We start from the raw sequence: 9692 nt of genomic DNA on the forward strand, positions 1-9692 counted from the left end.
GCCTTTCGTTGGCCTTTTACTGTGCGGACATCATGACACAATTACACTGTCCAGAATAGTAGTCTTACACTGTCTGAGTCCCAAATGGCACCCTATTCCCTATATTGCGCACTACTTTTGACCAGTGCCTAGAGAATATAGAAGGGCCCATAGGGCTCTGCTCAAAAGAAGTGCACTATATAGGGAATAGGGTACCATTTGGGACTTAACCACTGACTGTACAGCAGCTAGATAGTGATGCATGCAATGGGTGCAATCACACACACGCGCACGCACGCACGAACGCACGCACGCACGCACGCACGCACGCACGCACGCACGCACGCACGCACGCACGCACGCACGCACGCACACACACACACACACACACACACACACACACACACACACACACACACACACGCACACACACACACATACATACATACACAAATTCACTTATCTGTGTATTAAAGTAGTCAAAGGTTTAGTATTTGGTCCAATATTCCTAGCACACAATGATTACATCAAGTTTGTGACTCTACAAATTGGATACATTTGCTATTTGTTTTGGTTGTGTTTCAGATTATTTTGTGCCCAATAGAAATAATGTATTGTGTCATGTTGGTGTCACCTTTATTGTAAATAAAAATATAATACTAAATACTAAATACTTCTACAATAATGTCAATCCTACCATGATCATGGATAGTACTGACTGAATCGCGAATGACGATGAGTGACAAAATTACAGACACACAAATATCATACCCCCAAGACATGCTAACCTCTCACCATTACAATAACAGGGGAGGTTAGCATTTTTTTATGTTGACACGTGCGTCTGTAACTTTCTCCCTCATCATTATTCACGATTCATTCAGGACTATTCATAATCAAACACAGGCAGCAAACGCATCCAACTAGTTTGAAGAGTCACAAGCGTGATGTAATCATTGCATACTAGGAGTATAGAACCAGATACTAAACGTTTAATATTTTAATACACATATAAGTGAATTTGTCCCAATACTTTCGGTCCCCTAAAAGGAGGGAATATGTACAAAAAGTGCTGTAATTTCTAGATGGTTCACCCGATATGGATGGAAATACCCTCAAACCCTAAAACCTGCACTTTAACCCAATATTCATTGTATCATTTCAAATACAAAGTATTGGAGTACAGTGCCAAAATAATAAAACAAAATGCTTCTCTGTCGCAATAACTACAGAGGGCACTGTATACCCTCCTCTGCTCTGACTGATACTAAACATTATATGACCATGAAATCAGCACGCTGCCCGCCTGGCACACGCTGGCACGCCATTGTTCAGAAATTATGTTTCAGGGCAGCAGGTTGATATGATAATCGAGAGTAACTGATGAACCATTGTTTGTGTTTCTGTGTGTGGTGTGTGACTCAGCACTACAAGAACAGATACAATAAATGTAGATCTTACTACCACTGAACCATATTTGCATTTCATCCCCTTCAATTTCTCCTAGGGAATAGATGCTAAAATGTGTAATACTGTACTTTACAATGGTGTGCATTAGTAATCATTTCAACAAGCATACCAACCAGCATCCCACTGCTGGTGTATCTCTGAAGATAAGCAGGGTTGGTTCTGGTCAGTCCCTGGATGGGAGACCAGACGCTGCAGGAAGTGGTGTCGGAGGGCCAGTCACTCTTTCCTCTGGTGTATAAACAATATCCCAATGTCCCAGGGCAGTGATTGGGGACATTGTTCTGTTTTGGGAGCCGTCTTTCGGATGGGACATTAAACAGGTGTCCTGACTCTCTGTGGTCACTAAAGATCCCATGGCACTTATCGTAAGAGTAGGGGTGTTAACCCTGGTGTCCTGGCTAAATTCCCAATCTGGTCCTCATACCATCACGGTCACCTAATCATCCCCAGCTGCTAATTGGCCCATTCATCCCCCTGTAACTATTGCCCAGGTCTTTGTTGTAAATGAGAATGTGTTCTCAGTCAACTTACCGGGTAAAATAAATACAAGCAATGGGTCTGTGTTATTTTGTTGTTGTAAGCAGCCACTTCTATAATAGACACAACAGACAAATCTATAGGGGGAGAGATTCTGAGCACTAATTTACTTCAAGGGTGAAAATCAACATGAAAATGTAAGGTTGAGAGTGTTGTCACTGTGACACACGGGCACAGCAGCGCAAGAAAATCTAATTTTGTAGCAAGGTGGCAGGTGTGTTTTAAGTACCAAAAGTATCGGACTTGATTTGAAGAGATCGAAGGGGCTTGAGGGACATATGAAATGCTTTTATCCAATGCAGACATGGACATGGAATGATGACAATTAGCTAGAAAGAAAAATTCCACCTGAGTATAGGACGCAATAGTACAGTGGGAGCAAAAACAGAACAATGCCATTTATCACCAGCCAATAATGTCTTAGCATCGCTCTTCAGGAAGCACAGTTAGGGCCATCGACTACTCTTCTCCAACACACTCTGTTCTGGGTAGTCTTCTCCAGCTCACGTCACCCCATGCCAGTTTATTACGGGTTAGCTGACGATGTCACGAAAAAGATGCGCTCTTCAAAGGTGTACTTCAAAAGTGCTCATTGTGCAACTTTATTTAATGTTTTCAATAAACATTGGAGACGAAATATAGTTTACATGTTGTAAACAATATAAGCCAACCCAGTCTGTTTCGCCCCATAGTTGCGCACAAGTCGGTTTTGTTGCTAAACAACCAACCCGTCTATAAGCTTCCACTTTCAGGTGTTTCTTGGGCACCCTCTTTTCCATGTCCCCTGTGTTCCAAGTTCAGTCTTGACTAGGTTTGCACATTTTGGGGAATATTCAGAGGTGGAAACTTTCTGTGGGATTTAACGGGAATATATGGGAATTAACGGGAATATATGGGAATTAACGGGAATATATGCCAATTAATATTAATACCATTTAAATGTAGATGTTTTTGCATTGGATATATTTACCATATCATATGGAGACAGAAACATAAACCTTTTACCTTATCATAAGTAGACATAATTGCAAATTATTAAATCCTTCCAATAGAAATTTTAAAAACTATTTAGTTATGAATTGAACTTTAATTAAATGAGTTGACTCTTCACATGGGATGATTTCACTGAACAACAAAAGAAAGGGAATATTGAATGATCCCAATGATCCATCGCATCTCCAAAAAACGTTTTCAACATACATTTGTAAAATGATAGTCTAGAAACTAAAGCTTTGGTTGTCTTCCTCTCAGGCTTCCATGTCTTCTCCCTGGACCTCCTCAATATCCACTTCTTGAACATCAGACTCTGAGGCCTCATCTTCACTGTCACTTTCCACTTTCCTTGTTGAGGATGGCTCGTTGTCAGATTCAAAAAGCCTCAAATTTGCCCGGATGACCACCAATTTTTCAACCCTTTTATTAGTCAGCCTGTTCGTGCTTTGGTGTGCTCTGAGGCGGCTGATGTTGGTGGGATTTGGAGGATGATGGAGGCAACAGGGGAAAGAGCCTCAGATCCACAAAGTCCCTTCCACCAGGTGGCTGATGAGATCTGTTGACACGACTGCCATATTGCATCTCCATCCCAAAGCCTTTGCTTGGAATTGTACTTCGCCAGACTGCCAAGAACCTTGCCCTCATCCAGGCCAAGGTGGCGAGACACGGTAGTGATGACACCATAGGCCTTGTTGATCTCTGCACCAGACAGGATGCTCTTGCCAGCATACTTGGGGTCCAACATGTACGCTGCGGCGTGTATGGGCTTCAGGCAGAAGTTTTCACGCTCTTTGATGAACTGCATTTTCCTCTGCTTGGAGCAACAGTGAAGTGGGCAGGGCAGTACGTATTTCTTCTCTTACATCTGCAAGCAGAGACTGAACATCAGACAGGATGGCATTGTCTCCCTCAATCCGTGCAATGGCTACTGCTATAGGTTTCAGGAGTTTCAGGCTGCTTACCACTCTCTCTCCCAAAATACATCATCCAGGAGGATCCTCTTGATGGGGCTGTCCATATCGGCAGACTGTGATATGGCCATTTCTTGGAGAGACTTCCCCTCCAGGAGACTGCCAAACATGATGACAACACCACCCCAACAGGTGTTGCTGGGCTTCAATGTGGTGCTCTTATTCTTCTGACTTTGCTTGGTGAGGTAGATTGCTGCTGTAACTTGATGACCCACCTAATCATTTCCTTGGAGAGTGTATCCATTGTTTTCAGTGCCATGATGTCCTTGAGGAGCAGATTCAGTGCATGAGCAGCACAGCCAAAGGGTGTGATGTGAGGGTAGGACTCCTCCACTTTAGACCAAGCAGCCTTCATGTTCGCAGCACTGTTTGTCACCAGTGCAAATACCTTCTGTGGTCCAAGGTCATTGATGACTGCCTTCAGCTCATCTGCAATGTAGAGACCCGTGTGTCTGTTGTCCCTTGTGTCTGTGCTCTTGTAGAATACTGGTTGAGGGGTGGAGATGATGTAGTTAAATATTCCTTGCCCATGAACATTTGACCACCCATCAGAGATGATTGCTTTCTCTATGATTTGCTTGACCTTCACCTGAACTCTGTTGAACTCTGCATCCAGAAAATGAGTAGATAAAGCATGTCTGGTTGGAGGGGTGTATGCTGGGCGAAGAACATTCAGAAATCTCTTCCAATACACTTTGCCTGTGAGCATCAGAGCTGAACCAGTTGCATACACAGCTCGAGCAAGACATTAATTAACATTTCTCTGTCTACGTTCCTCCATTGAGTAAAACAACTTCGAGGAGGACCATGAGCTGTTTCTATTGATGAGATGTCTGATTCATCATTTTCACCTTGAATAGAAGTAAAGGGACTTTTGTCAGAGGCTGCTTGTTGTGAGCGCTGAGGGAACTTTATGCACTTGGCCAGATGATTCTGCATCTTTGTCGCATTCTTGTCACGTTCCTGACCTATTTTTATGTTATTTTGATTATGTTTAGTTGGTCAGGGCGTGAGTTGGGGTGGGCATTGTATGTTGTGTGTGTTTTGTTTAGTCTATGGGTGTTGTATTGTGTATGGGATAGATAATTGTGAGGTTGTCTAGTTATGTCTATGGCTGCCTAGATTGGGTCTCAATCAGAGACAGCTGTCATTCATTTGTCTCTGATTGGGAGCCATATTTAAGGTAGCCATAGGCAGTAGGCTTTTGTGGGTAGTTGTCTTGTTTAACGTTTGTTGCTTGTCTGTGCACTTGCGTTATTTAGCTTCACGATCATTTGTTGTTTTTTGGTTTGTTTGTATAGTGTTTTCGTTTCATGTTCATCTTCGTTCATTTAATTAAAAGAAGATGGCTTATTTTCCTCATGCTGCGTTTTGGTCCGAATCTCTTCCACACGATCGTGACAGAACTACCCACCACAACAGGATCAAGCAGCGTGAGCGGAACCAACAACAGCGGCAAAGTAAACAGGACTCATGGACATGGGAGGATGTTTTGGACGGTAAAGGTTGCTACACATGGGAGGAGATCCTGGCTGGAAGGGATCGCCTCCCATGGGAACAGCTGGAGGCACTGAGGAGAGCAGAGGCTACCGGAGTGAAGAACCGGAGTTATGAGGGGACGCGTCTTGCACGGAAGCCTGAAAAGCCCGTGAGTAACACCCAAAAATTTCTTGGGGGGGCGCTAAAGGGGAGTGTGGCGAAGCCGGGTTGGATACCTGAGCCAACTCCCCGGGCTTGCCGTGGAGTGAGAGAGCGTCGTACTGGTCAGACACCGTGTTATGCGGTAAAGCGCACGGTGTCCCCAGTACGCGTGCTTAGCCCAGTGCGGGCTATTCCACCTTGCCGCACTGGGAGGGCTAGGTTGGGCATCGAGCCGAGTGCCATGAAGCCGGCCCAACGTATCTGGTCTCCAGTACGTCTCCTCGGGCCGGCGTACATGGCACCAGCCTTACAGGTGGTGTCCCCGGTTCGACTGCATAGCCCAGTGCGGGCTATTCCACCTCGCCGCACTGGCAGGGCTACGGGGACCATTCAACCTGGTAAGGTTGGGGAGGCTCGGTGCTCAAGAGCACGTGTCCTCCTTCACGGTCCGGTATATCCGGCGCCACCTTCCCACCCCAGTCCAGTACCACCAGTGCCTACACCACGCACCAGGCTTCCAGTGCATCTCCAGAGCCCTGTTCCTCTTCCACGCACTCTCCCTATGGTGCGTGTCTCCAGCCCAGTGCCTCCAGTTCCGGCACCACGCACCAAGCCTCCTGTGCGTCTCCAGAGCCCTGGACGCACTGTTCCTTCTCCCCGCACTCGCCCTGAGGTGCGTGTCCTTAGCCCGGTACCTCCAGTTCCGGTACCACGCACCAGGCCTATAGTGCGTCTCAGCCGGCCAGAGTCTGCCGTCTGCCCAGCGGCGCCTGAACTGCCCGTCTGCCCAGCAGCGCCTGAACTGCCCGTCTGCCCAGCGGCGCCTGAACTGCCCGTCTGCCCAGCGGCGCCTGAACTGCCCGTCTGCCCAGCGGCGCCTGAACTGCCCGTCTGCCCAGCGGCGCCTGAACTACCCGTCTGCCCAGCGGCGCCTGAACTGCCCGTCTGCCCAGCGGCGCCTGAACTGCCCGTCTGCCATACGCCGTCTGAACTGTCCGTCTGCCATGAGCCTGCAAAGCCGCCCGTCTGCCATGAGCCTACAGAGCCGTCCGCCAGACAGGAGCCGCTAGAGCCGTCCGCCAGACAGGATCAGCCAGAGCCGTCCGCCAGACCGGATCAGCCAGAGCCTTCCGCCAGACCGGATCAGCCAGAGCCTTCCGCCAGACCGGATCAGCCAGAGCCTTCCGCCAGACCGGATCAGCCAGAGCCTTCCGCCAGACCGGATCAGCCAGAGCCTTCCGCCAGACCGGATCAGCCAGAGCCTTCCGCCAGACCGGATCAGCCAGAGCCTTCCGCCAGACCGGATCAGCCAGAGCCTTCCGCCAGACCGGATCAGCCAGAGCCTTCAGCCAGCCATGACCGTCCAGAGCCGTCAGCGAGCCATGACCGTCCAGAGCCGTCAGCGAGCCATGACCGTCCAGAGCCGTCAGCGAGCCATGACCGTCCAGAGCCGTCAGCGAGCCATGACCGTCCAGAGCCGTCAGCGAGCCATGACCGTCCAGAGCCGTCAGCGAGCCATGACCGTCCAGAGCCGTCAGCCAGCCATGACCGTCCAGAGCCGTCAGCCAGCCAAGAGCGTCTAGAGCCAGCCAGCCAGGATCCGCCAGTCATTCTGGTGTTGCCCCTCATTCTGGTGTTGCCCCTCATTCTGGTGTTGCCCCTCATTCCGGTGTTGCCCCTCATTCCGGTGCTGCTCCTTATCCTGATGATGCCCCTTAATTTAGGTGGGGTTATTTGGAGGGTGGGCATTGTGAGGGGGATAAAGAAGCGGGGATTGATTATGGTGGGGTGGGGACCTCGCCCTCAGCCTGAGCCACCACCGTGGACAGATGCCCACCCAGACCCTCCCCTAGACTTTTGGTGGTGCGTTCGGAGTACGCACCTTGAGGGGGGGGTTATGTCACGTTCCTGACCTATTTTTATGTTATTTTGATTATGTTTAGTTGGTCAGGGCGTGAGTTGGGGTGGGCATTGTATGTTGTGTGTGTTTTGTTTAGTCTATGGGTGTTGTATTGTGTATGGGATAGATAATTGTGAGGTTGTCTAGTTATGTCTATGGCTGCCTAGATTGGGTCTCAATCAGAGACAGCTGTCATTCATTTGTCTCTGATTGGCTACCTTAAATATGGCTCCCATAGGCAGTAGGCTTTTGTGGGTAGTTGTCTTGTTTAACGTTTGTTGCTTGTCTGTGCACTTGCGTTATTTAGCTTCACGATCATTTGTTGTTTTTTGGTTTGTTTGTATAGTGTTTTCGTTTCATGTTCATCTTCGTTCATTTAATTAAAAGAAGATGGCTTATTTTCCTCATGCTGCGTTTTGGTCCGAATCTCTTCCACACGATCGTGACAATTCTTCACATATGATTTGGCACAGTATTTGCAAATGTACACAGCTTTTCCTTCTACATTAGCTGCAGTGAAATGTCTCCACACATCAGATAGTGACCGTGGCATTTTCCTGTAAAGATTGTAAAAAATAAAAGAAATGTAAAAAATAAAAATAAAAATTCATGTACAGATAAATAGTTAAGCAGTTAGATTAAACAACTCCTTTGTAAGATACATGTTTTAAAATGAAACATGTATGGAAACAGGTTCAAGCAAGCTAAAACCCACATGATGGCAAAAACTAACTAGCAGAAATTGTTAACAAGTTAGAAATGATTTAAACACACTTTGCTGTAGGCTACTATTTACTAGTTAACAAAAAATCATGTATGTCATATAAAATATATTCACCCCACCAAGTATTGTAATTAAAACTTACAAGAAATCATGAAGTCCTTGGCTCAGACAGTGTAGTAGTGTGGGCTCAATAGCATCTCATTAGTGTGCAAGATCTTGAGAATCAGCTGTACACGTGATTGAAGAGTGCACCGTGCATGCAGAGGGTTGTAATTCCATTGAATTGGGGATAGTTTAATTAACATATCCCACAAGACCTAGAATTTCCTTATGTGTATCCCACAAAAAAACTTCACTGTTATAAGCTAACTTTTTTGATGAATTTTAGCAAAATTCCCCAAATTCCAGGGCTTAACTTGACCGGAAAGTTTCTGACCCTTTGCAACCCTAGTCTTGACAGCCTAAAGTAGAGGCAAACAAAAACAGTACTAATTTAATTAAACATTTGACATTGTTCTCAGTACATCACTGGGTTCTCAGTACATTGCGCAGATAGGAACAAATAACCTTCCTGGAAGAAGAAAGGTGGAGGTGTATGTTTCATGATTAACTACTCATGGTGTGATTGTGATAACGTACAGGAACTCAAGCTCTTTTGTTCACCCAACCTAGAATAGCTCACAATCAAATGCCGACTGCATTACTTCCTGAGAGAATTCTCTTCGGTCATTGTCACAGCCGTGTACAGTGCATTCGGAAAGTATTCAGACCCCTTGACTTTTTCCACATTTTGTTAAGTTACAGCCTTTTCCTCATCAATCTACACATAATACCCCATAATAACAAAGCAAAAACAGTCTGTTTGACATTTTTGCAAACAAAAATACCTTATTTATATAAGTATTCAGACCCTTTGCTATAAGACTCAAAATTGAGCTCAAGTGCATCCTGTTTCCATTGATCATCCTTGAGATGTTTCTTCAACTCCACCTGTGGTAAATTCAATTGATTGAACATGATTTGGAAAGGCACACACCTGTCTATATAAGGTCCCACAGTTGACAGTGCATGTCAGAGCAAAAACCAAGCCATGAGGTCGAAGGAATTGTCCGTAGAGCTCAGAGACAGGATTGTGTCAAAGCACAGATCTGGGAAGGGTACCAAAAAATGTCTGCAGCATTGAAGATCCCAAAGAACACAGTGGCCTCCATCATTCTTAAATGGCAGAAGTTTGGAACCACCAAGACTCTTCCTAGAGCTGGCTGCCTGGCCAAACTGAGCAATCGGAGGAGAAAGGTCTTGGTCAGGGAGGTGACCAAAAACCTGATGGTCACTCTGACAGAGCTCCAGAGTTCTTTTGCGGAGATGGGAGGACCTCCAGAAGAACAATCATCTATGCGGCACTCCAACAATCAATCATTTATGGTAGAGTGGCCAGATGGAAGCCACTCCTCAGTAAAAGGCACATGACAGCCCG

This window comes from Salvelinus alpinus, chromosome 15 (genome assembly GCF_045679555.1).
Source record: "Salvelinus alpinus chromosome 15, SLU_Salpinus.1, whole genome shotgun sequence".
Lineage (NCBI taxonomy): Eukaryota > Metazoa > Chordata > Actinopteri > Salmoniformes > Salmonidae > Salvelinus > Salvelinus alpinus.